Raw genomic sequence first — 26,886 nt, 5'->3', positions numbered from 1 at the left:
ATTTTTAAGGTTATCTATTACCTGGGAAGTGAAGTAAGTACTCTAAGTAGATGTTTCAGCTCAGGAATTCTAGATCTAATGATGTTTGAGACTGGGTAATTCTCTAAATACCTGTCTGGTATTTAGAACTTTACTGGGTTCTACTTACCTGGTGCCAATAGTGATCACACCTCTAACAGCAAAAATGTCTCTGGATATTGCCATTTGTCCTCTGGGCATTAAAATAGGCCCTGGTCGAGAACACTTATTCTAGTAGTTTCTAGTAACTACAAAGAAGGAGGGGGGAAAAAACTTATCAGTTGCCAAGAATCTTGCCTATAAAGGATATGTCCAGAGTGGATGAGAGGTGTGTGTTGGGACAAAAGTCTCCAACTTTGTCCATTCAGATAGCTCCATCCTGAGCCTGTCTTTGACCCACCACTTATGATCCTCCACCTCACACCCAGGTTTAAGTGAGTGATCAATCCACCCACTTATATGATCTGAGCTTTTAGACAAAGGCTTCTGCTTCCAGGAAGCACTCCAGTGCTTTTCCTTTTGAAAAAAAAAAAAATCCTATTATAGGGCTAGCAGATTGCATTCCCAGATTAAACTAGTCCATTGCCCTTCTGGACGCCCTGCTACAAAGTATCAGAACTAGCAGCTGTGACACCCATTGTGACACCCACTTCCCCACCAGAATGTGTTTATTTCAAGTAACTGATAAAAGATAATTAAATAGCACAGCTACAAGTAATAGCTAATTTTAATCCTAAATAACAAGTCCTAAATACTTTCCCCTACAACCACTCACCAGGGCATCGAAAGAAAAAGGGAAAAAGGAAAGGACATGTGACTGCTTTTCCCTTTACCTTTCTTTCCCACATGCCTTATTCTGATCACTGCTGCAGTTAATCTGTGAAACAGCAAAACACAAGTAGATTTTTTTTTTAAAAATTAAAAAGAGGTAGGAAGTGAGGAGGAAAAGAAATGAAGTACTTCAATAATCTGCACTGTGATTAATCAGTCCTTGAATAATCAAGTGTACAGCTACAGGAAACAAGAGCAACGATAAAGTAGAAGGGCGGGAGACACCAGAAAAAAGAGCCCAAAGGGTCCTGATAGGAAGCCTTCTCCTGAGCAGTGCAGAGGACTGTTCTGGAACCAGCCTGCCAGGCACTGTGAAGTCTGAGAAAGCAAACTTGTGTTAAGAAAGTAAACGGAAGACTAAGAAATAATCCCTTTCTCAGGTAACTGGTCACCCATAATTATAGATATCAATGAAGAAAGGAAATAAAACTGAAAATTACCATAGAAGTTGCCAAAACCCTAGCCAGAATAAAACAAAGTCAGATGGCATGAAGCCTTGCATGCCTGAGCGAAAAATGACTAAATAAAACCAAATTTTATCCCGCAAGAAGAATGGGTAAAACTTTTAACCGATTAGGTAAACTCCACCATGATCAAATATGAGCCACGTAATTATTACATGAAACAGTAAACATTTTAATTACATAATTAGATACAAATGTAAGGTTTTGTTTTCTTCTTTTTGTATGCTGGCATTTTTCTGCTTTCATGGTCAGCAGCCTAATGTAGTGATTTAATTACCTCAGAGTCAGTCAGTTAAGTTTGCTGTCTGAAACTGCCTTTTCACAATGCCCTCAACTGACCTGAAGCGAAACTCAAACTCACCCTTTGTGCCCAGGGTTTTCCTGACAACAAAAGAGGTATTGGTTCTCCTTTCCCCAGATACCAGCCCTGGGCTTATTTCCCAGTCCTTTCTCCTCCCTAAGTCTCCTTGTCTCCTTCCTCTACCCGCTCCTTGCCGTCCGCTCCACCCTCCAGCTCTTTCCACCCCCCTCCCCCACCAAGCAATGAAAAGGAATACCAAACCTGCCATCTTGTCTTTTTCCTCCCCATTACCACAGAAACAAGAACATGAGAGTTGTTCCATATTCTGGACACATTAAATCCCTGTCTCTGAAAACACTGGCCTTAGCTGCTGCAATTGTGCGACTGTGGAGGCAGCAAAGTTCATGCCCATGTTTCAGTCATACAAAGAAGAGGAATCAGAAATTGCCTGGTGGTGTGAGGGCGGCAGTCACAGGGCACTTTACAAGAGCCAGAATTGGTCCAGGGAACCTTCATTTCCTCTTCCTTGAATCACATCATACTTCCAAGAGGAGCGATGCTTTCTACAGGGATGGGTTTTGTTGGATCAGGATGTGTGTCTTCATTGGCCTTGCCTCTGCAAATCACAGTGCACATCACACTCCAAGGTGTCTGTCTCTACACATTTGAGATACAGAGCTCAATTATCCCCAGTCCACACACTGGTCCTGAGTTATTCTACATGTTTATTCAAATTCTTGATTAAAAGCTCTGTGTACAAATATTGGGTATTTACCCTACCCTTAAAGCAGCATTGTATCATAATCCACAGAAAATCCAGTGGTACTAGGAGATGTTGGCACTGGTACAGCAGGGCAGACTGGCTGCATCCAGACTTCTTAAGCTACTGAGATGCACTCTGAGGTGGGTTTAGCTGACTGAAGGATTTTCAATTTGAATTTTCAATTTCTGTTTCTGTTGACTAAACTTTAAGAAAATATCTAACTTTAATGAAATGTAAAACAACTGATTTTGAAATCTTCACACTTAGAATCACTCTACATCAAAAAGTGAAAATAATGATTCCGTGTATCCTTTAATAACCTTTCAACACCCCACAAAAGAAGCTTCACTGCAAACAACCAATTTTACAGTTTGACCCAACAATGATTTTTAAACACAATGTCACTAACTTGGAATCATGTAGTCTGTTTCTACAACTGCTTTTTTTATAATTTTTGAAGATTACTTCTGTAATATTTCGTAAAGAAGAAATTGAGAGGGAATTGGAGGTCATGGGAGGAGTTGGTGAGGGACTGCAGGGATGGAAATAATGCAAAGATAACACTCATGTATGAAAGTCTCAAAAATAATTTTTTTAAAGTAGTCAACAGTTGGGGCTGGCGAAATGGCTTAGTGGTTAAAAGCACTGGCTGCTCTTGCAGAAGACCCAGGTTTGAATCCCAGCACCCACATAGTGGCTAACAACCATCTATAACTTCAGTTCTGGGGATCCGATGCCCTCTTCTGACCTCCTCGGGCACTGCATGACATGGGTGCGCTTACACACATACAGGCATAACACTCATATACATAAAATAAAAATAAATAAATCAAAAAATTTTAAAGTAGTCAGCAGTTGCCCTTGATTGTTAGTTCACAGTCTGATTATCAGGACTATCTGGCATGTGTGGCAATGTCTTTAGTGAGATCAAAGACATAAACTTGTTCTTCAGGGAGATGTGCAGGTTTGGTGTGTGTAGTTGCTTTGCACCATGACTTGATATCTTCAGTTATGAAAAGGATACACTCTTCTGTCACTCTCAGAGGGAGATGACTAGAGGTGAGCATTGAAACTGAGCAATTGGTGTGAATGTGTGCTCTTTCAAAGGGAGAGAAGGTTGGGTAGTGACAGGTGGCCAGGCGTCATGTTTTGCCACAAAGGGTGCAGATTAATAGACTCTCTTAAGATCTGATAAATGGAACAAAGAAGTTTAAGCAACAGCAAAGCATTGTTGGATGAAATGAAAGGCAAATCTGTATTTCTGCAGAGATTAAATAATTTATGAAAATTGTAGAAGCTATTTCTCTGTCATTTCAAATGGATGCTTATCTCACATGGATTTGTTCAAATAATAGTAGGATACATTCTTCCAACACATTTATTTCATTTCAGTATATTGCTTTAAAATATTAAAAATAGACCAATGTTAAAAACAGTTTAATACTCTTCATAATTCAAATCCTCTCAAATGTGTTCATTTCCCATTACAATGAACTTGTCACTGCAGTAGCAAAGAACGGTTTGCACCTAACCAGTCATAAGCTATATTTTAACTGTTACTAGCAGCTATTTAAAGTGGTAAAATAAATCTTATTTGTACAAACATAGCTCCAAATAGCCAAACATGGCAATTTCTTTGACTACACACTGCTAGCATTCATGTTGTCTATGCTATTTCAGTTAGAAAAAAAAAAAGTAATGCGAAAGTTTTTGTTGCAGGGGTTTGTAGAGATGGCTCACCAGTTAAGAACACAGACTGCTCTTGCAGAGAATCTGGAAGTTCCCAGCACCTACATGGTGGCTTACAACTGCCTGTAAATCAGGTTACAGAATCAAACACCCTCTTCTGGCCTCCATGGGCACTGCTTGCACATGGTTCATATACATACACTCAGGCACTCACACAGTCACATTAAATAAATACTCTTTTTTTAGAAAATTCTATTGCAGGAAGAAGTGTGCATTATTTCTGAGTTAAATCAGCTAAAATCCAATCCTGCTTTGACCCAAGGAGACAAGACATTGAATTTCAAGTTTTAAGATTTAACCACATTTGCCTTACAAAGGACTTTGGCTTCAAAGAAAGAGAGTTCTATGGTGAGCACGTATTACTTTTGTCTAAATCATTGAATAAATAAATGTGCAAAGACAAATGAAAATAGTTTTAAAATGATCACCAAGCAGATTCTGTTCATTCACCTGCTGTCTCAGTTTCCCTTCCTTCCATTCCCCCACCACATGCCTAAGTCCGTTTCCCTTCCTTCCATTCCCCACCACATGCCTAAGTCCATTTCCCTTCCTTCCACTCCCCCACCACATGCCTAAGTCTGTTTCCCTTCCTTCCATCCCCCACCACATGCCTAAGTCCATTTCCCGTTTTCAACTCTTTCTCAGGTTCTTTACAGAAAAGAGCTAAAATATATGAGTGATGTGTGATTTTTAAAATCTATCGAGCTAGTAGAGCATGGTGCCACATGCCTTTAATCCAGCACTCAGGAGGCAGAAACAGATGGATATTCTAGTTCAAGACCAGCCTGGTCCACATAGCAAGTGTCGGGCCAGCCAAGGCTACATAGTGACACCCTGTCTCAAAAGAAAAAAAAGTAATCAAGTAATTGGCTTGATATTGATGGTCTGCAGCCAAATAAAATCTAGGGAGGTATATTTGGGGGCTTAAACAACAGACATTTGTTCTGGGTGGCTTAGAAAACTAAGGTCAAGCCCATGGCAGGTTGAGCTCTTGGTGAGGGCACTGGTCTATGCCTACAGACAGCTGCCCTCAATATATTTTTATATTTTTCACTTGGCAGAGATACAAAGCTCTGCTATCTCTTCATCTTATAATAGCATTAATCCCATCATGGGGACTCCACCCTCAGGACCACAATTTAGCTTAATTATCTCCCAAAAGTCCTACCTACTAATGCCAGAACACTGGAGTTAAGACAAACAAATTTGGGAGAAATACCTATACTCAATCCCTAACTCTTACTTTCTTCAGTCACAAACCACAAAATATTATAGCATACTATTGTAAAGTCAAAATCCTATTGCTGTTTATGAAAATATTACAATTATATAAGTTTTATGTTTTAATATATATTCAAGAGAACTAAAATTAAACACTATTTTGCAAAATTTTATAGTCTTAATAAAACAATTATAGAGGACATGAAGCTTGGGTGTGCAGGGGATGGGGAGGAAGTCGGTGAGGGGGGAGCTGGGAGCTGGGGTCTGATCAAAACACAGTGCAAGGGACTGGAGAAATGGCTCAGCAGTTAAGAGCACTGGCTGCTCTTGCAGAGAACCCAGGTTTGATTCCCAGTACCCACATGGAGGCCAACAATCATCTGTAATCCCAGTTCCAGGGGACTCCGAAGTCCTCTTCTGGTCTCCACGGGTATTGCATGACAAGTAGGTGCACTTATGTAAATGCAGACAATACACTCATACACAAAAAGTAAAAGCACTAAATAAAATATTAAAACATACATCGTAAGACATTCTCTAAGAATAAATAAAAATATTTTAAAATTAAAAAAGAATAAGAATATAATACTTAACCTAGTCTGTAAGAAATAACTTGATATTTTTGCCCTGTAAATTTGCATTTGCTAAAATTAGGAGTTACCTGCCTTTGGAAGCAAGTGTGATTGGGGATTGAAAAATTGGTGAGACTTCAAAGCTTTTTTTTTAATATAAGATATAGCTATGCAGAATACTGTGGTGAGAACTAAGGCTTTTACCTCATAAAGTCTTTTGATCCTTTTTTCACAAAAACATTTGGCATCTAGGTTCTGAATGAAAGAAGAGTTTGAACTGATCACTCTAATTTGGGACTAAAACTAGAAGACAATGTCTATACTTTAACTAGAGGCATGAAGGAAGGGAATGGTAAAATTCAGCCAAGTACATGTCTGTGAGACACTTAACCCTAGGTGACACATCTTCAATGCAACCTCTACACATAGGATTATGCATCTCTCAACTCTCACCAAAGAAATTCCCTGAATTAACATAGAAACCCCCCAACTGACCAATATGCAGAGAACAAGAGACCATAGAGTGCTTATCCCTGACAAGGACAACTATTTCAAACTTCTGCCTCTCAAGGCTCAGGGGTCATTGAGGAAGAGGAAGCAGAAAGATCATAAATGCCAGAGAGGGAGATGAGCACAAGGAAGAAGAGTCTTCAGACAGCTGGTCATTTATGCATATGAACTCACAGGAATGGTGACAGCATGCCCAAGTCCCGTGCAAGCTCAAACCAGACAAAGTCTGAGCACAGACATGGGGAAGTAAGAAATCCCAACACAATTTAAGAAACTTTTGTCAATTGATGGGTACAGGGAAGGGGAAATACCTCCCAGTGTCTTGCAGGATTAGGACTTTTAGTGGGCCTAGAAGGCCATTGGGGGACATAGATCATACTCTATAGGCCGTGTTATATAAGCAAGAGAGTTCATCAGATTGGATGGGGGAAATGGCGGGGGGTGTGGAAAGGGAAGCAAATCTAAATGCCATCAAACTATATTGTATGAAAATCACAAAAATTCAATTAAAAAATGAAAAAAAAATCAGTAAAATAACCAGGTTCCAGCTATTTTCTGGATGCAATTAGTTTTAAAGCTCATTTGTTCAGAATTGCTCTCAGTTCACTAGGAATCTGTTTGTTGCCTACACTGATTTTTAGTGGCACATGTTCTCAGATGTATATCATAGCTAATGCCACTCCCTGAACTATACCTTCCCTTCCTAACCACCCTAACTCTTACTGTGTCTAAAGAGTCTTCTTATCTCCCCAAGCATACTTTTTTTTCTACTTCAGTGGTTAATTGTATGCGTCAACTTGTAAGGCCACTGTACCCAGACATGTGGTCAAATATCAGTCTTGACATCCTTGTGAAAGGAATTTTTTGGGACTTAACCTATAAAGAGAGATTAACATATAAAGAGAGTAGACTTTGAGTAAAGCAAAAGTCCTACCTAGTGTTGATAAACCTCATCTAATTAGTTGAAAGCCTTAGTGAAAACATGACTGACCTCCCCTAAGGAAAAGGGATTCCTTCAGATTTTCCCTGGACTCAAGTACAACAGCAATAGCTCCCTGTGTCTCCACTTTCCTGGCCTACCCTGCAGAAACCAGAGGAGCTACTCTTACAATCACATGAGCCAAATCCTAAGATAAAACACAATGGCTCTCTCTCTCTCTCTCTCTCTCTCTCTCTCTCTCTCTCTGTGTGTGTGTGTGTGTGTGTGTCTTTGTCTCTCTCTGTCTCTCTGTCTCTATCTCTCTCTGTCTCTATCTCTCTCTTCTGTCTTCTGTGTCTCTCTCACACAGACAGACAGATACACACACACATACACACACACACCTCCTCTTATGCTTAAAGATCTTTTCTGCTTCTCTGGGATACTCTGACTAATAAGACTATTTTTAAAACTTTATTTATTGTTTTCATTACACTATTTTAACCCCTGCATTCCAGTTCCAGTTGCGGATGTGTCCATCCATCTAGGACTCAGAGAAAGCAACACTGAAGTGATTATGGGGCCCCTTTGCCTCTCTGCAGTGCCAGAATAGTATCTTGTCTGCTTCTCTGGGATACTCTGACTAATAAGACTATTTTTAAAACTTTATTGTTTTCATTACACTATTTTAACCCCTGCATTCCAGTTCCAGTTGTGGATGTGTCCATCCATCTAGGACTCAGAGAAAGCAACACTGAAGTGAGTATGGGGCCCCTTTGCCTCTCTGCAGTGCCAGAATAGTATCTTGCTTACAGTGTGCCCATGGATTTGATGAAAAGAAGTAAGTCCAATGGATTGTCATTTGACAACCTGAACCCTAAGGTGCACAAGCATTGCAAAATCAACTCAACATTCTATTTGATGGAATGAAAATCACTAATGTCCATGGTTTTCAGTGGCTTTTTAAAAGAAAGCCATTGGAAAAATATCAGCAGTTCTCAAACTACAGCAGAGGTGAGTCATTAGTGGTTCCACAAAGGAAAACACCTGGTGGGATCCCAACTGGCCTTGCTGTTCTGAATCTAACACAGTCTTGTTCCTTCCTTAACAGATCGGTTTTGATTAATTTCACATGAATGTGCATCTGAACTACTCCATTAAAAAAAGCAAAGGTCTCAGTTGCAAAAATAAAAAACCAAACAAAAAAAATCAGGCTAGATAATTTCTCACTTTCCTTTTCACTCTAAAACTTAAAGGTAGCTTTTGTAGGTGTTTTTGCAAGCTTAATTTAGCTTTTCTTCTGAAGAATTATTCCTGCCTGAAATATTTCAATCCAGGCTTGCTTGAACATGAGGCAAACTGAGGTCTTATTAACAAGAACAAATGACAGCAGGTAGGTACCTGGAATTACTTTAGTGCTTTGGCTTGAATATGAGTCACCCCCTCTGATGCTCATGTCAAAGTCTGATACTCAGTGTAGAGGTATGAAGAGGAGTTGGGGACTAAAGATATGCTTTGGTCACTATGACTCTCTTCTCATAAAGGAACTGATGTTGTCTTAAGGGACTGAGTTAATTCTCATGGGGCAAGTTCTCACTCTCACAGAGGAGTGCAACTGTAATAAACTGCTATAAGCTGTAAGAAAACAATGCTGTCCCTTCATTTCATCTCTTCTCATGGCCCTTCCATGTCATGATATTGCATGAGGCTCTCACTAGAAGCTCAGCCAATGCTATCACCATGCTGCTGCCCTCAGCCTCCCAAATTTTGACTCTGAAACTCTATTCTTTATAAATTCCACAGTCTCTGATATTCTGTTATGGCAACAGAAAATGTTTAAGATGGTTTAAATGTTAAGATAGAGGCAGAAAGATATCCATATGAGGATGACTGGATATCCCATAGCCCACAGATTAATTCAGAACAGTGTGGCCAACCCAAAGAGAGTTGACCTTGGAGATAGGGAAGAGGGACGTTCCCTTTTAGGACAGGAATTTTAGGAAGTTTATTCTCAGAAGAACCTTAAATTACAGATGGTGCTGGCAAGAATGTCACAGGTCATTAGAACCTTGCCGAGGCAGATGAGGCCTAAGGAAGGACTGTGTTATAAACAAAGAACCAGCAGGCCATAAAGGAAATATAAAACAGGATCAAGATGGAGACAGAAGGGCTAGAGAAATGGCTCAGTGGTTAAGAGCATATGCTGCTCTTGCAGAGGACCCCAGCTTGGTTCCTAGCACCCATGTGAGGTGGCTCACAACTGCCTGTAACTCCAGCTCCCGGGGTTATGTCACCCTCTTCCAGACTTGAACAGTATCTGTACTCACGTGCTCATAGCCTTTATATTCCGTTCACTGCCATTCAGCACTCATTTTTAAGTATTCTCTGTGATTCTCTTCCTCAGCAGAAATCACTGACACCTCTTGTGGATTCAAACAACAACGGAGTCAATCTTGTTGGAGAAGGAGCTCAAACTAAAGATTTTACATCTACAACGATCTTGTCCAGGAATCTAAGTTTCCAGAAGGCATTATGCCTACTTATTTTTGCCTTGGCTATGGTTCCGTCTTTTAAATATTTTTTAATGTGTGTATATGTGTGTGTCTGTGTGTGGAAACTTAGATTCCTGGACAAGATCACTGTAGATGTAAAATCTTTAGTTTGAGCTCCTTCTCCAACAAGATTGACTCAGTTGTAGTTTGAATCCACAAGAGGTGTCAGTGATTTCTGCTGAGGAAGAGAATCACAGAGAATACTTAAAAATGAGTGCTGAATGGCAGTGAACAGAATATAAAGGCTATTGTCCCAGTACATACTGAGCTAGTCAGACCACATCTGAGCACTATTTCCAACAAGCCTGGAACTGGTCTGAGCTGTTTTCCTAAAGTAAGAACTGTGTCTACTTGGCACTGACCCTTGGTCAACGCATGAAATGTGCTAAGTGAAGTGTGGCTTTGTGACCACAAATTCAAAGCAAGTTTCAGGGTGGTTTTCCCAGCTTGTCAGTTTGTTTGTTGATAACAGTGAGACTGATGATCCATACCTGGTCTTGATGATAGTCCTGCAGAACTAAGCCATTAGATCTGGTTACCTAGCAGGAAACATGCCTACGTGGCTAAGAAGAGAGGGGGATCTTCAGTCACAAATTCATTTTGGTCTCCCTGGATCCAAGGATCCAAGGTGTTATTTGCACAGATATTCAAGAGAGAAAGCATGCCTAGAATGACCCTTACCAAGAGAGGAAAATCAGAAGTTAACGAGAATTCACTAGACCCTTTGTGGAGGCAATAGTTGGCTGCTTAGTATCAGTACTATCCTGTATCTTTGTGACTATACTGATTTGTAAGCACTAATATTTTAGTTTCTGCAAAGCTCTTTCTGTAATTAAATTGTTTGGCTATCATGAGAGCCATACGCAAGAACCAAATTTTAATATTGAGTCCAAAATGGAAAAATAATGTGAAACCAAGTCACATTATGAAGAACTGAAAGGACATAAACTTTATGTGGAACAAAGAATTTTTTTTTTCTATATTGGCTGTGGACAGAGTCTAGAAACACCTTACTCACCTATTTGTAAGGAAGTTCTAGACTGGGTTAATTGAGGTGGGAAGATCCACCCTAAATGTGAGCAGTAGCATTCCATGGCCTGGGGTCCTAGAGGAAATAAAAAAGAGAAAACAATCTGAGCACCAGACTTCATCCCTCTGCTTCCTAACTTGGATGCAATGTGACCAGCTGCCTCGCTTTCCCAGCATCAGACCATCCAGCCATGATGAAATGCACATCATCAAACTGTAATCCTTCCTCCCTTAAGTTGCTTCTTGTCAGGTTCGATTATAAAAACAAAAGTAACTAGTATACCCTCCAATGCTGGTATTTTATAATTTAAGATTTTAGAGTATCCCTGATAGATTAAAAAGTATCTGACGCAATAATACCAAGACCCATTAACAGTATTTCTTCCACCTGATTTACATCGTCTTCCTTCTACAAGTCTCAGTACAGTGTACATTGTATATATGACACATGCTCCTTGCTTCTCAGCAAAAGTGAACATCCAAGATTTAATGAATTGTTAAGGAAAAACTGAAGCTAAGCCAAATATTTTTTTGCTTTATTTCCTCACAAATTTCTTGCAATTGCTATAAGAAAGAAAAACAGAAAGGGTAACAGAGAACAGGGCTGATTGAGCTGGCTGAGTACTGGGATCATGCAATCAAAAAACAAGTATGATGGGGGTGTTGGGCATTTGCCAGGGACGCTGTGGGGAGAAGCTGATGTGTCTGCCAGGAAAACCTGCTGCCATACACGAATCTAGAGACCTGGGATATTAGACTGATTCCTTCAAGAGCAGAACACTAGTGTAGCCTAGTGGGTTCAAGTATCACTAGGCAGACAGGAGACTCAATAGCAGCTATCTGAGCTACGGAAGGGGGGTTTCCTGAAGGGTTGACTGCTCTAACTGCTAAGTTCAGTGGCCAGTGCTGCTGTGGAAAGCACGGCAGAAGCAGAAGACCCATACAGATCAGCCGAGCTCAGGACCTGGAGCTTTATGCGGTGGTGGGTGGGAAAGCACATAGCAACAGCCTGAGTCATGGAAACAGAACATAGAAGAGTGGATTCCAAAGGCTAGGCCGGAGAGGATGAAGGGGGAAACCTTCAGCCTGGAGGAGTGGCTGGAGAAAGGCCACGACTGTTGGAAGGGGGATGCAACACTTTCTGGCATGCAGATGACTGAGTGGGCTGCAAGAAGGAGTCGTGAAGATGCTGCAGGACCCTGCTGTCAATGCCCTTGTTCCATCTTCCTAGGCAACTCAAGAAAGAGTGTGGGTTTTCTCCTCAAAACAACTCTGGAAGAAAGTACAATCTGCCCATTTAAGTTTCCATTTCATCCCCAAAAGTAGCCACTTGCCCAGCCTCTCTTCACGAGTCCTCTGTGCAAGAAGCAGGTCTTTGAAGGAGGCGCTGGAAGAAGCGGGTAGCTCTCTTTCCTCCAGCCTCACTACCCGCCTGTCATGACCTAACACTTCATCAATAAACCAAAGAGGAAAAGTTTCCTCAGTCACAGCTAAGCCAGTGAGGTGTATATAGCTTTAACAGATCCAGGACACTTATCTCAAGCTGGGAGTGTAATTTCATGGTAATAATTTGCTTAAAGTGTTGCTGATTGCTTCCTATTTCTCTCCTGTTAATGACTTTTGCACCTTTCCACTGAGCCTTTTATATGGGCTGCTATGGCAATTACCCTCCAGGAGTCTGTTTAGACAACGCAGGCCTTTCCACAGGCTGATGGAGCACTACAGGATGTCTCCCCCCACCTCAGATCTGAAAAGTCTCTTTCATATAGGTTATTCCTGATTTGGAAAAAAAATACTAACGTTCTTCTACTGTACTCTTGCATTGCTCCAACAAACTGCTGCTCCTGTGGTGGGCGTATTCATGAGGTAACTGAGTCTTGGTAACTTGCTGTTCACAAATCTTCCTGTCACTGCCCCCAGCTTGAGAAAGGCAGTGTGGACCTCCTTGATTGGAGGCATGTATGAATGCATCTCCTATAGGCTAGAAGTTCAATGCCAAATGTCTTGGAAAGTGTTTGTGGTCTAAGGGTCATTTGAGAGCCTTCGAATATTTACATTTTTAAAGTAACTCATGTTTGCAGATCTTGGAAAAATATTTTCTTCTCTTATTGGCAATGATTTCAGGTTTGGCTGGTATAGCCTTTCTCATATTTATGGAGAAAAAATAAATAGCATTTTCTTCATGTCTCCAAGAAACATAATGCTGGAAAATGCTAGGCAGTAAGGTGCACACAGCAAATTAACGACTCTGCTTGCCCATCTCGCAGCCCGTCTTCCTCACTCTCAATTTCAACCCATCTGTTCTTCCCATTTATTCTTTCCAACACTGTCATCCATCTTCCGTCTGTAGATCGCCCTCACAGGCATGCCACCTCCCTCTTTGCTAGCTGCCTACCTTCTCACCTCACTTTAATTCTACAAACTCTAGGATCAGAGGTGGAAAGACAACATCCAGAGAGTGCTCCTCAGGTTCCCAGGTTCACCATTTCAGCGAGAAGGTGAATGTGAATGGAGGGTTGGATATGGGGAGCTGAATAGAGATCCAAGATACTGCAGCACATGCGTCAGCACCACCGCGACAGCCTGGCTCTGAATCCCAGAGCCCTTAATCCCTCACTGACAAACCCACCTAAGGAAAGGACACCTGATACCACACCAGGAAATACTTGTGCAGGCCAGGAACTCGATCCACCAAGCTTTTCTCAGGCAGTCAGATTCTAATGAAAAACAAGGGCAAGAACTAATTCCCTAAACAAAGTGTTCTTAACAGTAAAGTCAATCAACTTAAACTGTAATGTAGGGAGAGTTTACTAGAGTCCTCATCCCATGATTCCTCTCTCTTCTTTACGGTCCACTTTTTAGAAAGCCTCAGCACTTTCCTGTGCCAATTCTTCATGTTAGGAAGAGCGTTTCCTGCAGTCATGAGGTCTAGAGGTATTGGTGATCCTGGTGATCCTGGTGATCCCAGTTCTTTGCATATTCATGAAACATTTGTCCCTATTACGTGGCTTCATCCATCCTTTCTTTCAGTGAGTGTACACAAAGTGGCTAGCATGTGCTGGTGCATTATTCTGGATACTTGAGGGCTAACAGGAATTCTTAACTTCATGCAATTTACATTCTAGAGACAGAGAGGAACATAATAAACACAGTAGGTGTATCAGCCAGGATTCTCTAGAGGAGCAGTGCTAGTAGAATATATCTATATATGGATATTTATTAAATGACTTACAAGATATGGTCTGGGTATTTAAATAATTGCTACCTTCTCACTGGACAGGCTAAGAACCCAATAGCTACCCAGTTCCCAAGGCAGGATGCCTCAGCAATCCCAGTCTGGCACTGAAGGCCTGGAGAATTCCTGGAGAGCCAGAGGTCCTCAGTCCACATTAGAAGATTGAAGAAGCTGTGTTCTGATGTCAACAAAGAATGGCAGCAGCAGCAACAGGTAGATGCAAACAGGGTAGATGAACTTGCCAGCCCAACATGAAGGCAAACAGCAGGGAAAAGCCAAGCTCTTCCCCTCAAATCTCCTTTTATCTGGCTTCCATCTGAAGGTACTGCCCACACTTGAGGTGGATCTTCCCATTTCAAATAACTTGATCAAGAAAATCCCTGACAGATGTGCCCAGTGGCTTATCTCTCAGTTGATTTCACATCCAGTCAAGTTGGCAACAAGTATTAACCATCTCAGTAAGTCACCTGTATGTGACTTATGGTGATATTGAAAACCAAGTAGGGAAAGTGAGTGGGGAAGCAGGTAAGAGTACAACAGGGTAGTCAGAGTGGACCTTATTAAAGAGGAGGTATTTAAGCCAAGACTTAAAGAAGGCAAGGGAGTCACCCGAATAAACATCAAGGAGAAAACATTGGGGAAGAACTAGAGTAGCTTATGACAAGAGCATGCTGGGTGTGATCCAGGGTCCACAAGGAACCTACCAGGGCAGGGTGTGAGAAAGAGGAGAAAGCATGAAGCAAGGCGGTCAGGAAGTGACATGGGCCTCACAAGCTCTTGTGTGATTTGAGCTTTAGTTCAGAGCAAAATGAAGAGCTTGTATTAGTTACTTTTCCTGTCACTGTGATCAAATACCTAACCAAAGCAACTTAAGGGAACAAAAGTCTGTTTTGACTCCTGGTTTCAAGAGATGTAGTTCATCGTGAGAGGAAGCATAGTGACTGGGGAGGCACCCACCACAATGGTGGAAACGTGAGGTGGCAGCTCTTTACATCTTGGCAGATCCAAAGAGGCCTAGAATAGAAGAGGCAGGGTCCATAAACAGCGCCGCCAGATGGAGACCAGGTGTTCAAACATAACGAGCCCATGGGAGACATTTCACATTTAATGGATAAGTCTTTCGAATGATTTCAAACGGAGGACGTGAATAAATTGACTTCCATATGAAAAGGTTATCCTGTTATATGTGGAATGTATATGCATGTTTTGGAGTGCAGGGGATGAGGAAGAAACCAGGAGAGGAGCTAGGAGGACTCTTAATCCTTGCAGGTGATCCCCACAGTTCCATCACCATGGTAGCTAGGGAGGTGGTACAAAGGTGCTGCATAAATGCAGACTGTGGAGCACGGACTATTTCCTGATTAGTAGATTGTTAGAAGAGAAAGAACTAAGGATGATACTGACATTTGGGGGGGACCTAAGCTATTATAAAGATGGATTTGTCATCAGTTGAGATGGGGAAGACAGCACACAGAGAAATTGGAGAGTGTCTAACCTGATTTAACACTGCCTTGAGTTTAAGAGATTCCTATCATTTAATAATGGTTAAAATATGTTGCAGTAATATTATGTGTTATCCTAATATTTTACAGATTGTAACCACTGTGATTTACACTTTGTGTATAGCTAGAAAAGCTGAAAAGTCACAGTTAGGTAGATTAAAAACAGCCTAGGATCTGCAGTGATTTTACACACCAATCTATCAGTATGTGAAGAAAGTATATTAATGTTTTTAGATGTTAGACAAACTCCTTGCTGGGGAACTTGACCAGCTTTTCCTGGCAACTGTGATCTCTTCATCCTCTGTCCCCCTTGCCAGCCAGTCATTCTCAGAATGTCCTGTGCACAGAGCATGTAAGGACTGATGACGAAGCACTAGGGTTCATGACTGTGGCTCCGTAGAAGCAGTCAGACCCACTGCACAGATAGAAATGGACACTTTCCCCCTAGTTTCCAAACCAAAACAGTCCATACTTAGTGTTTAAGGTAGCAAGAACAAAAGGATTCATGGTTGGAAGAAACAGTTCATTTTGCCTATCTATTGTTTATATTTACTGTGCATGTTTTAACATACAAGAAGGGGTTGGAGAGATGGCTCAGCGGTTAAGAGCACTGGCTGCCCTTGCAGAGAACCCAGGTTTGGTTCCCAGCACCCACATGATGGCTAACAACCATCTGTAACTCCAGTTCCAGGAGATCTAACATGTTCTTCTGACTTCTGGCACTGCATGACATGGGTACACTTGCATACATGCAGGCAATACACTCATATATGTAAAATAAAATTTTAAAATATTTTTAGCATAAAAGAAGTATCTGGAAGCTCAAGCAAGAAATTGTGAAGTGGGTGATTTTTGTGGGGTTATAAGCAGGACAGGGGGGGCAAAGATATTAACTAGCTGTTTCTACCTCTTCAGTGCACTGGCCTGATCCTAACCAAACTCATTGAAAATCATGGTGGTCCTCTCTGTTATTATTCCCAGAACGAAAGACTTGTTAAGTTAACGTTTTCCCCTTGTCTTCTCCAATAAACTTCAATAAAATAATTCATTCTTGATGAATAAAAAGAAAGAATGGAATGTTTTTATTTCAGAATTTATTCAGACTCTCAGAGCTACATTAGAGAGAACAAATGGATAGGTGGCTTTAAGAAGATGCCCAACAAGCATGTGGCTCAAGAAAAAAGCTTAGCCTTCTCTTTTACAAAAACCCCAAGGCCAGTATTTCAGGCACGTGGGCAGCTCTGAGCCATGGAGTTATTTAAGAACACAAGGCTGATGGTAGTTTTGCCATCTTCTGCGTGACATCTCTGAGGTCTCTGTAGTTTTGTGATCCCTAGAAAAAGGGAGAAGAGTAGAAATTCAAGGCTTTAACACATAACAGAACACTTGTCCAGGTATGATGCATAATGGAGCCTCTAGCTGTTACTTTGAAGGTAACATAGGCTAGGAAAACTTGGCCTTTATTACTGAAGAAGAGCTTATTCTATAATAATAGCTAGTATTTATTGAGGGGCTACTACATAGTAGCATCATAAAGTTCTAATCTTCAAAACTGGCCTGTAAAATCTTGAATATTTATGAAGATGTGAAATGAAAATTGAAGTTAAGTAACACCCATATGAATTCACAAGCAATAGTGATGGATCCAGAATCCAAATGGACTGATGGTCAAGCCTGTGCTCTCATCTCTATCCTGTGCTGTACTGCCTCCAACTGTGCCAAGAATAGTTTGTGTTTGACTCGTGGGGAGACCAGAGTATAAGTAATAAACTGGAATCGTTGTGTGCAGGGTACAATACACTCTGCTTGATTCTAGCATAGCTGGAAAAGGTGAGAAAGGAGGGAATGAAAAGGGATTTATGCAGAGGAGGAGGGCGCAACCCCACAGGTCCAGCTGTCTGACCACAGTGTCTGCTCTACACATGGCAGAGAACTCCCCAGTGCTGGGGATATTCAGCAAACATTCACCTGAATTTCTTGCAGTGGAGTTTTAAATTCAGTAACTTCTAATGAATCTTCCAATTTTGTGGTTCTTTTACTCTGACTACAAGTATATAAAATAACATTTTATTTTCACTGATTTTTTTTTTTACTTTGGCTAATTAAATTTTTCATTGTGGAAATTTGGATCAAGAGTTATATACCTACTTCTTGAATCCATTTCAAATCCTGCCAATGATTATAGAATATTATAGAATATGGTGGGACTCAGTAGAGTTAAAAGCTAGGTTAAGAGTTCGCTCTGGGGATCAGATAACTGGCTCAGTGAATCATTGACTCTAGAAGTCACTAAACTTTTAAACTTTGCAGGCCTCAGTTTTCTCAATGGCTAATGGGAGTACCTTGGTCTACCTTATAGGATTATTGTATAGTAATATATGTAACAAATGGCAAATAATGACATGTAAAATCCCCAATACAGTACTTGGGACATGGAAAAGGTTCAATGAATGATGGTTATTTTATATAAGTAATATTAATATCAAATTTTCCAGTAAACAATATTGGAAAATCCTAGCCACACTAAGTCCCAAAACTTTTGTTCTTTCCTTGGTAGGTAATTATTGGTAAATGTAACTCAAATACACACACACACACACACACACACACACACATGCACATACATACAAAAAAAATACACATTTTGCATTTCACCACCACCACTGTGCTGCGTTTCATCACCACCTATAGTGCTTGATCAGTCTGGGCTGTGGATATGGGATCTGCAGTCAGCTTGCCCAGATCATTTTCAGTCTCTGGCAGTGGTTCAGTAACCCAGGGTAATTTCCTAACATGCTTGTGCTTGCTTGTTTGTTTATCTATAGAATAAGGGTACTAATAGCATCTTTCTCATTCGTGACCTGAGGGATAAATAAATTAAAGTACATATTAGAATGAAATAGCTGCTAGCAAACCCTTGACAAGTATTAAATATTATTCGATGCCCACAGTTAGAGACTTCACACATCACACATTCTACATAGGAAATGCTTTGTTCTTTGAGATTCACAATGCTTCAAATGCATGTCCATCAATGAAACAGACACTTATAACGTGTAACTTATGCAGCTTGTAACATGTATATAATGTTATACCTTAGGCCAACAAATAAGCAAAGTACAAAAAAATCATGGTATAAGGGAAGGTTTCAAATATTCCAACATATAAGAAAATATACAATTATTCATCAGTATCCATGTGGATTAGGTTTTAAGACCTCCTAAGAATATGAAATGTGGTGGGTGTTCAAATGTCTTAGTTGAGATTGCAGAGTATTTGCAAGCAATTTCTGCATATCCCTGTACATACTACAAATCATCTCTAGATTATTCATGATGCAAATGCTGTGTGAATAGTTGCTATATTGTTTTGCTTAGAGAATAGTGATGAGAAGAATCTGGATATATTCAGTATGAAGTAGAGTTTTTTTTCAAATATTCTTCCACCTTCTGATGGCTGAATCCATATTTGTAGAATCAAGGATGCTGAGAGCTGAGTGTACTTACTAGTGGGATTGTGAAGGTTTAAAGTAATAAATTTAAAATATACTGTCAAGCTTCTTTCTCTCTAAGGCTGACTTTCTAGAATTTCTTCATAGAGGACTCTAAGAAACATTGTTAAAAATCTTTCTTGTACAAGTTGATTTTTAAAATGTAATAAAATACAGCCAGGCGTGGTGGCACATGCCTGTAGTCCCAGCACTTGGGAGGCAGAGGCAGGTGGATCTCTGTGAGTTCAAGGCCAGCCTGTTCTATATAGTGAGTTCCAGGACAGCTGGGGCTGCTTCAAAAAGACAAAAAGTAGTAAAATACACACAGCACAAATTTTTCATCCTTATTTTCTTAAAATGCACAGTTCAACAGTTTCCAATAAATCCACACCATGGTACAGTCTCCAGAAAACTTATTTAGTCTCGTAAAGCTGGAATTCTACATTCTATACCCATCAAACAACTCCCTTTCCCCCTCTTCCCTGAGCCCCTGGTAACCACCATTTTACTTTCTGTCTCTGTGAATTTGAGCATCCTAAAAACCTCCTATAAGTGGAATCATGTAGCAGTTATCCTTTTGGGACTGGCTTATCTCTCTCAGCATAATATCCTAACAGCTCCTCCACATTGTAGCATGTACTAGAATTTCTTTCCTCTCCATGACTAAGGACTTTTCTACTGTGTACAGTAAATTTAGTTTATCCATTCATTGGCCCTCAGACACTTGATGGCTATTGTGAATGACGCTGCTGTGAACACATATTCAAATTCTTCCTTGAGGTCCTGTGCTCAATCAGGTCAGCTCATGTTGAAGCTTGCTGATGAGTATGAGGCTGCTGAAAAGTGGAGGAGCCTTTACAGTACACCTAAGGTCACGGGGGCAGAAATGGGTTAATATCCTTCTCAAAGGAACGGGTTACTTCTCACAAAAGCAGGTTGTTATAAAGCAGATCAGCTCCTTTGTTCCTTTGCTTTCTTCTACACATCTTTCTGCTGTTCTGCCATGGAGCCTTCACCAGAACTTGAAGAGATGCCAACAACATGCTCTTAGACTTCTAGAACCAAGAACCAAAATTAGTCTCTTTTCTTTCTATATTCTGTTATAGGAATATAAAATAGACTGACAAGTAAATATCCAGAGGAGGGATTGTTAGGTCCTGGGATAATGGATAATATGCTAATTCTATTCTTAATTCTTAGAAACTGCCATAATGTTTTTCATAACCATTGCACATTTTACCAACAGTACCCACCTGTACACAGGATCCCAATTTCTCTAAATCCTCACCAACACTAATTCTCTAATTTTCTGGTATTTCTAAAATGGTAGCTATCCCCATTATTGTGTTCTAATTTTTTTTAATTTTTATTTATTTATTACAGAGGTAAGTGCACCCATGCCGTGCAATGCCCATGGAAGACAGAAGAGGCTGTCAGATCCCCTGGAACTGGAGTTACAGACAGTTGTTAGCTGCCATGTGGCTGCTGGGATACGAACCCAGGTCTTCTGCAAGAACAACCAGTGTTCTTAACCGCTGAGCCATTTCTCCAGCCCCTTTGTGTTCTAATTTGTATTTCCTTAATGATCAGTGATGCTAAGCATCTTTTCACATATTTATTAGCTGTTTACTGTATCCTATTTGGAAGAATGTCTGGTCAAGTCCTTTGTGCATTTTAATTAAGATTTTGTTTTGTTGTTGAGTTGTAGAAATTTTAAAATATATGTTAAAATTAGCATAAACTTTGCTTTGTCACATGATTGATTGTGTTGTGATGCACAAAAGACTTTAACCCTGAGATAATCTAATCTAGTCTCTTCTCTTATTACCTATGCTTTTAGTGTCATAATCCCTGCATAAATTTATATTTTAAGCATAGCTCTGAGACAAGAATCACTAAAAACTTAAATTCAGAAATGAGCAACCTAACATTCTTCCTTTATCTTTTAATGATCTAATACTTTTGATCTGAACTGTCACTCCAAAACATAACAATGTTCAGAAAAAGCAAATGTTTTTGTGGACCACAAACATGATGAGGTGACAGAATTCTGTGACCCCAGGAACTGAGCTCAGGACTACACTGTTCTAGAATTTACTGTGTTTGCCTCAGTGACTAAAGAGTAAGATAGGAGCAATGTTAGTGCATGTGTTCTGAACAGCCATATCTGGAAAAAGACTTCCACTACTAAAATGGATAGTGTCCACTTTTGTGGCAGAGTCACATGCCAGCACTTTTAATGTGTTCTCTTGCCACTAACCCATCTGGAAATACTGCTATGCTCACTCCCTAGAGGAGGAAACTGGGATTCAAAAGATGAGGCCATATCTGCATGAATATGGTTTTATTAATCCTGTATAATTTTTTTTGAAAGTATAAAATAAAATTTAAAAGTCTGAAGAAAAGGACAAGGTCATACATATATGTTCGTGCATTTTCCATCACTGTAAAAAAAAAATACCTGAAATGATCAACTTCAAAAGTGGAAAGGTTTATTTGGGCTCACAGTTCTGGAGGTTTCAGCTTATGGTCAGTTAGCCTATTGCTTTGAAGCCTCTGGTGGACAACACATCATGGTAGGAGTGCGTGGTAGAGGAAGTTGCTCACTCCATAGTAACCAGGAAGAGAAGAGAGACAGAAAGGGGTGGGTCCTGATTGATAGTCCCTTTAAGGTACACGTCCAGTGATCTAACTTCCTCCTTCTAGACTTCACCTTTCGAAGGTTTCAACATTTTCCAATAGCATCTCTGACTGGTCACTTTGATTTATGGGCCATTAGGGACCGTTTCTCTAAACCATAGTGACATGCAAATGGTAAACTGTGAGTTAAGTTCAAATCTTTGTGGCCCACAGCTTACATTTGTAATGTCAGCCTTACACACACACCCTGGATGGAAAGGACTGAGGAACACAGTGGGAGCCTAAAGAAGATGCAAAAGATGACAGGTTCCCTAAAGCCACCACTGTCTCTGTATGGATCATCTAGGAATCCAGAACCTTGACTCAAACATACCCTCAGGGAACCCTGCACAACTGTGAGTAAATAAACATAGCCAGCCCTGCTGCAGGAACACCACAGAGGCTGTTAGGCATAAAATTACAGCACCTTGTTTGTTTATCCAGCAGCTTGTGCATGGAAGCTGGAGGTCACAGAGATCCTAGGATGGTGTCTCTAAGTGCCTGCAGCTGAATCCTGCTGTTGTCACTCACAGGACAGGCAGCCTAAGGGTTGTCAATGAGTAACCACTAGAAACAAGTTCTGAAGGACTGACCAACACATGGGGTCAGGACACAACATGCAAACTCTTTGCATGTGTCGCAGTGAGCCCCGCATCTTAAGCATTATTAAGATCTGTCAAACACAATCAGGCATCTTTATTGAAGTTGCTGGGCCAGTCCATATGCACATATATGCATTTGTTCCCACTTATAACTTGATAAACCATCAGGATGGAATTTCATGTGAACTTATTTACATAGGCAAGTAAATAAAACACATATTGAAAGGATCTTTTTTTTCTTTTGTTCACTCTCGGTTTTCCAGGAAACAATTTTCTGTGTCTTGTTCATGAAGCTGTCTTCCCAGCTATTCAAGTAGCCAAACTTGAATTTAGAATGCAGGAGTGGGTAAATGGTCACTTAATTGTCAAGAATCTCTAGTGCATTTTTTGCCTCAAATGGGTTAGCTAGCTTTGGATCTAATACGCTGTACTGAGTACAGCTCCTCTTAATTTTTAATCCCATGTGTATTTCAAGGGGAATTTAATCCATCTGGTTCTGATTCTCTAACTCTTAACTCATTAAAGTAGGACTTTGTAATTGATGTTTGATGTCCAAAATGCCTGGTGGGTTTTTCAAGTTTTATAAAGACCCCTCCCACCCCATCCCTGTCATTCATCCACTCCCCAGTTCCAGTCACAATCAACATGATACATTGTATTTACATGGCATAGTTAGGAATGACCAGAAATGTATGTTTGACCAAATGGCAAGCTGTCAGCCCAGTGTGGGTACAGCTCTAGTGGGTGATAAGTACCAGTCCTCGCATGGTAGATAGCTGGGGGCTGTGTAGCTTAGCAAGGTCTGGCTGCTCCTGAGCTCTGCCACTCCCTGCATGGGGTCTGTGCCCACAGTGGATGTCCCTAGGCACCAGAAGCCATGATCTAAAACTTCTTTCATCTAGCACTCCACACATGTGGCACTCCATCTTTCCCCACCCTGTGGCACACACAATAAATGGGCCCACAGACAAAGCTTTCTCGTGATGCATGTGGTCTATGGTCACTTCAGAGCAAGCAGATAGCAGACTCGGTTGGCCAGGCTGTTCTGAATTCTACCAAATGCTTAATCATCTCTTGTGACAAGGAAACTCAGTCTAACATCCCAATTTGTTGGAAAATTTTAGTACCAGGGAGTGGTCTTCAATATCATGTAATCTTTCAAATGTCAACCATCCGCACATCTGTGAATATTAAATTGTTCATTTTATTTCTAAGGTTTGTCTTTCTTTTGAATGTTTGGTGACATGTAGTTATGGCTTTAGTTAGAGTCTTCACTTATTAGTCACTCAACAAACATTTACTGACCACCTACATTGTATCAGATGCTGCTAGACTCGGAGGCTGTTGGAGCAAAAACTGGTTGTTTAGTTTTTTTTTCAATTGCTGTGACAAAACCCTCTGACCAATACCAACTTGAGAAGGATAATGTTCATTTGGCTTATATCTCCTGGGTCAAAGCTCATCACTGAGGGAACCCAAGGTAGGAACTCAAGGCAGGAACCTGGAGGCAGGAGCTGAAGCACAGGCCATGGAGGAATGCTGCTTACTGGCTTAGTCCTCAACCTGCTTTCTTATATAATAAAGGACCACCTGCCTGGGAGTGACACCACCCACAGTAGGCTGGGCCCTCCCACATAACTTATTAATCAAGAAAATGCCCCACAGACATGGCCACAGGCCAGCCCAATGGAGGAAATCGCCCCAGTTGAGGTTTCTTCTACCCAGGTGTGTCAAGTTGACAACTAAAGCTATCCAGCACACTGGTCTTATGCTACTTTTGTACCTACCTAGGGACAACTGACAGCTGAGTCCCTTTGTCCTACAGATGCTGGGCCTTTCTGAATCAGCCTCATCTGTATGTTCCTATAGCCAAATCAGACAGAGACAAAGGGCTACCAACTAATCTTTCATAAGAACTCCTAAATTTACTTTTAGTATCAATGATCAAATACATAACCATTTATATAAACTCTGGTGCTCAGATATACTAGGACAGCATGACATTGCATGGAAGGTTTGATTGGTATGTCTGACTTTTCTTTTTCAATGTATTACTTTTATTTATTTGTTTGTTTATTTGTTTATTTTGTGGGGAGCATGCCAAGGTTAGTGTGTGTAGACCAAAGAACAACGTACAAGAGTGAGTTCTCTCCTTTTACCTCATGTATTCCTGGGATGAACTCAGGTTCATCAGGCTTGGTGGCAAGGGCCTTTAACCATGGAACCATCTCAGCAGTCCTGCTTATAAGTCTTAATATGAAGATGAGATTCACAAAAATGAGAAGGTATTAATAGTCCATTCTCACAAATTTGCCTGTGTAATAACAAGTGCTACTTTTATTAGTTTAAAGGAACGGGAAGTATCCCTTTCCGGAACTGACTTTTCCTCGTGACTCCATCTCCCTTAACAACTGTGTTTTCATCCTTATACCATGAAGGGAGTTTCTAGACTGCTGAATCACGTGCTGGTGAGGTCATGTGAATTTTGAGGCTCTCAAGTAGGAATTACATAGGGCAAGGAATGAGCCTAGCCCATGGCAGACAGTTTGGAAGCTCATCTTGCCAGGACACAGGTTCCCCAGGAGAGGCAGAGAGGGCCCCTGCTGCCTTTCTTTCCTTCTCCACTGCATAGCCCATGCAGCTAGTCACTATGCAAGGGAGTGTGTGGAAAGCTAAGTGTGTTTGTATGTGGTTGCCAGGTCCAAATCAGCCGGGCAGTAATTCTATGGGAGCCCGACGTAGGCACTCAGTTTTGCTCTAGTCATCCAAGGGTACACATGCCCCTTAATCTGTCTTCCTGCAGAAGGGCTGCGCTGGCACTGCCTGGCTTGAAGGTGGAGTCAGCCTTTCTCTGGAGCCCTTTACTGTGAATTACAGCTCACAGCATGGACACTGAATAGAAAAGAGCCTTCTAAAATTCAACTGGAAGGACTGACGGGAATTCAGCCGAAGGCGGAGAATGGCAGGAAGGCCTCTTATTCCGCCTCTTTCTATCTGCAGTGAGGCAGCGTGGCGCCTGGAGTCTGACTGAGTGAACTCATTTCCCTGGATTTCCGAGTCACAGCCACAGAGCTACCAAAGCCAAACAGCTCACCCAGGAGACTCACTACACTTCCTGTTATAGGATGCACTTGCCTTGAGAAATATAAAAGTCAGGAGCCATGAAGCCTCTCAGACAAGTCACGTCTCAGGCAGGTCATGTGCTGGTCAAGAATTCCAACTTGCCGATAAGTAAGCTTCATGGCCAACTCTCTAATTAGTGAGTTTCATGGCTGAGACATCTCCAACTCACTGATAAGTAAGTTTTATGGTTGAAACATCTGGCTTAATGATAAACAAGCCCCCCCGCTCTCCCTATAGCATTTTGTAATAGTTTAAACTAGCCAATAACCACGCTTCTGCTTCTGTAAGCTGCTTCTGCCCTATAAAGACCCCAAACCCCAGACCTGGGGCGCGCTTCTCCCTTTGTCAGGAGCTGTGCCCACAGGTACCTGTGTAAAATAAAAGCCTCTTGCTATTGCAACTCGAGGGCTCGACTTGTCCTTTGTGGTTTCAATTTTACAATGGGATTTTAGGTTAGGGGTTCTCCAGCCTACCATCTGAACTCTTCCACATTCCTATAAACCAGTTCCAAAGGCCTATATGATCAAGTTTATCACAGAAACAGCCTGACTCATTGGTACCAATTTTCTATGTTAGTTACTTTCCTTTTGTAACAGAAGATATGACAAAAAAGTTAAGGGAAGGATTTATTTTGGCTCATGGTTTAAGAAGTAATATAGCCCATCATGGTGAGAAGACATGCCAGCAATGTGACCACTGGTTACACTGTGTCCCACAGTCAGGAAGCAGAGAGAGATATATGTTGGTATTAGCTTGCTTTTTCTTTTTCTTTTTCCTTTTCAGTCACCCAAAAAATGGTGCTACTTTCAAGGCTGTGCTCCTCAGTTAAACCCCTCTGGAAACATCCACACACACACACACACTCAGAGGTGTACTTCCTACTCTAAATCCTGTTAAAATGACAAGTTAGATTAATCAGCTCGTTAGTATAGTTAACACAAACCCTCCAAACCTTCCAAAACTAAAATTCAGCAAATACTAGAACTATACATTACCTATTATCTGAATTTTTATATTTAAAACATTACTTCTTTGACTTAAATGGCCATGGATGAATTGACACATATGCAAAGGGGATTTATAAAACCACCATTATGTCAGCTGGTAAGATTTCGAAATACCCATACTTCAGTTGACTTCTGCATTTCTAGGTGTTAAGAAAAAAGAAAAGTAGAAGGCAGACTGTGAATGTGTGAAAAAATGTAACACCGGCATGCTGCTCAAAGTGGACTTTGTACCCAGTCAGGCGATTCTACAATTTTTTTTTTGGTCTTTTGAGACAGGGTCTCCCTGTAGCCGCAGCTGTCCTGGAACTCACTATGTAGA

Source organism: Nannospalax galili, unplaced genomic scaffold (assembly GCF_000622305.1).
Source record: "Nannospalax galili isolate Female #2095 unplaced genomic scaffold, S.galili_v1.0 scaffold2424, whole genome shotgun sequence".
In the NCBI taxonomy this organism is placed as follows: domain Eukaryota; kingdom Metazoa; phylum Chordata; class Mammalia; order Rodentia; family Spalacidae; genus Nannospalax; species Nannospalax galili.
Note: the sequence above shows the minus strand (reverse complement) of the source record.